We start from the raw sequence: 3500 nt of genomic DNA on the forward strand, positions 1-3500 counted from the left end.
AACCTGCGGCTACTGCATTTCTTAAGGGTCACAGGGTCAGTGCTGTCCTTGCAGTCTCAAGTTACCATGATGATGCCTTTTTTAATTATTATTGTTATTATTTTAATACCTTTCAGCTCTATTTATGACTTTCTTCTCTATTTATTTCTTATTTAGTATTTTACTCCTGTCCATACATTGATTTACCTTCGAAGCTGCAAGCTTCGTCCCCGGCCACCACCAATACGTGTCCCAAGCCCCAGCTTGTCCCATGGACACCCTCTATGCCTATAGTGGCATCCTCTGTGGGTGCAGCACCCAGCAAGCTGGGTTCACCCTCTCAGCTTCATGGAGGTAGCAAAGCAGTCCTGGTCCTGGCTGTGTAGCAGGTACATTACATGGAGGGTTGCCTTATGTTGCCCATGGTTAGAAACACCAGAGATGCCCCAGAGCTTTGAGACTAGAGGGATGCGAATAGCAAGAGCAGCATGGGTTAAAAGCTGTTGGGTACCACTCACTGCTGTGCACTCAGAGGCACTTCTTGCTTATGAGCATTAGTTAGTGCTGTAGTAACAACTACAAACTGATGCTGAACCAGGTTTGGACATGCTGGACCTTCAAGAGTCCAAACTCCAAGGGCTGAGCCTCTTGTGCCTGAACAAGCTCATAGAGAAGAGCAAGATGGGACCAGGTCAGCCCTTTGGGGCATCACTCACCATCCATCCCAGCTCCCAGCCGGTTCTCCAGCCTCCTCTTGGATATGCTACTCAGCTCAGGTCTCACTGCTGGAGCATCTACCTGGGCAGAACCCACAAGGATGAGGAGCAAGACAAGGTGAAGGAGAACCAGCCTCCCTCTCCTCTAGAGCCCACGGCAGCATACGTGTGCGTGCATCCCTGCAGGACCACATATGCCTGCTGGAGCACATATCCCTGCCAGAGGATGCCTGGCTTGAGCTGTTCCCATACCATTAGGGAAAGGCCATTCATAGTGAGGTTGCAGAGCTGCAGCACACATGGCTTTACCTGCCCCATAGCCATGGGGACACCAGCCCAGGCTGGGTACGCTGGTGCGAAGCAGGGCTGCTGGCTGGGTTTCTCCATCAGTATATGTGTTTTTGCAGCAGGGAGACGGCGTTTCCCAGATTCCCAGTGCACATCCAGGCCGGGCAGCACGTTGTAAAACACTCTCCAAACAAACCAAAGCAAAAAGAGGTAGTTTCCTGGGAAAAGGTCTGAAAAATAATCAAGCCGAGGCAGAGCCCCGTGTTTATTTTGCTGCTCTGACTGACACTGCAAAAAGCAAACAGACCCAAGGAGAAATTAAACCCAAATGGGAAGGGGGGGGGAATGGGATGGGAAGTCACTCAGCCCTTTGCAGCTTCCGAAGGGAGTTGGGAGCTGGGAAGAGGCAACACAGCAGCCTTGCACCCCCTTAACTCTTTGCTGGTAACACGGTTCCCCACTCTCCCCCACATAGCTAGGTAGGAAGGTAGAGCTAGGACTTTTATACTACTGATTTTGAAGGACAGTTTTCAATGTATAATAATATATCGGTTTTTTAGGTGTGCAGTGTTTGAAAGAGAGACCGGGAGAAAGGGAAGAAAACAAACCTCAATCAATACTATTGGGTTGGTTTTGTTGTAAAATATTGTAACCTTGTATAAACGCAACCTTTTATTTTGGGTTATATGGTTTTTTTTTTCTCCTTTAGCTTAAGGGCCTGGGGTAGGACATGTTAAAATAAATAATGAATAAAAAAAAGTACTAAAAAAGATCAGGAAAATAACAAAAAAAAAAGAACAAAAAAAAGTATCATTAAAAATGTTGCCATGTGAGAGGTTTGTGCCATGCAATGTTATTGCCTATGCAACCATGTATTACCAGTTCATTACAGTGGAATATTAAAGAAGAAGAAACAGACTTGCAGCTTGGTTCTTTTTCACCTTTTCTGAAGTAACTTATTGCACTTGCAGGGGTTGGGTTTTTTTGGGGGGGAAGGTGGAATTCCTGGGCACCAGTTTTGATTTTCCCAGTTTTTAATGGAGCAGCCCCATCGGGAATAGCCCCAACTTCCCATCGGGCCCCAGCTGAGGCTGGGGAGTGGGGTGGGCACAAACAGTGTTGTTGTTGTTTTGGTTTGCAATAAACTCCTTCTCTCCTCTCCTCCCAAGTGCGATGTGGCTGGTTTGTTCCTGACTCCTGGAGATGAAACGCGATCAGAGGGGCCTCCAGAACCTCACGTTAATTGGAGCTGGCAAAGGATCCCAACAGTGCCCTTTTGAACCGCTGACGCAGCGCAGGGGGGGATTAGCTGGGGTAGATTAACAACAGGTGGCAGCTCACAGGCTGCTGCCTCTTCCCTGTGCAAAGAGATGGGTCCCGGCACAGGAACATCCTGCCCGGCTGCTCCCAGGAGCCAGGGCTGCTCCAGCAGCGCCTGCCACATCCATACCCAGTGACAGCGCCTTCCACATCCATACCCAGTGACAGCGCCTTCCACATCCATACCCAGTGACAGCGCCTTCCACATCCATACCCAGTGACAGCGCCTTCCACATCCATACCCAGTGACAGCGCCTTCCACATCCATACCCAGTGACAGCGCCTGCTCCCAGGAGCCAGGGCTGCTCCAGCAGCGCCTGCCACATCCATACCCAGTGACAGCGCCTTCCACATCCATACCCAGTGACAGCGCCTTCCACATCCATACCCAGTGACAGCAGCTTCCACATCCATACCCAGCACACAGCGCACCACAGCCATGAGGAGGAGAGGAGGGTAGAAAAGAGGGAGATAGAAGAGGGAGCTTTGACAAGGGCATGGAGTGACAGGACAAGAGGAATGGATTTAAGCTGACAAACAGGAGATTTAGACTGGATATTGGGAAGAAGCTCTTCCCTGTGAGGGTGCTGAGGCGCTGGCACAGGGTGCCCAGAGAAGCTGTGGCTGCCCCATCCCTGGCAGGGTTCAAGGCCAGGTTGGACACAGGGGCTTGGAGCAACCTGCTCTAGTGGAAGGTGTCCCTGCCCATGGCAGGGGGTTGGAGCTGGAGGAGCTTTAAGGTCCCCTCCAACCCAAACCAGTCTGGGATTTTTCTTACTCATGGAGAGCTGAGAAGGTGCCCAGCAGCTGTCAATGACCCACCAAACCCACAGAGCCCCTCTGGCCTTCCCATCAATTGGCTGGGAGCATCAGCTCGGTTCAGATGGAGCATGGCTGTTTTCCATCTTTCAAAGAAATGGATAATGCAGGTGCTGTTGCAAGCTTATCCATTCCTCTCACTTGGAGGAGAAAAATTCCTTCCCTCCCCAAGCACTCAAAGCCAGATCCTCCAGATGTTGGCAGAGCTCAGGGTGTTGAGAGCCTGAAGCCAGTTTCAGTAACATCCTGGTTGTATGGGTTTACATGAGAAATTGCTCCTGGCTTGAACGCTGCCAAAGAGCTAAAAAGTCTCTCCATAAACTCTTGATAGTGGCAGGTCCCAGATCAGAAATGTGCATTATTTGCTTGAAGCTGCAC

This window comes from Nestor notabilis, unplaced genomic scaffold (genome assembly GCF_000696875.1).
Source record: "Nestor notabilis isolate BGI_N333 unplaced genomic scaffold, ASM69687v1 scaffold1198, whole genome shotgun sequence".
Lineage (NCBI taxonomy): Eukaryota > Metazoa > Chordata > Aves > Psittaciformes > Psittacidae > Nestor > Nestor notabilis.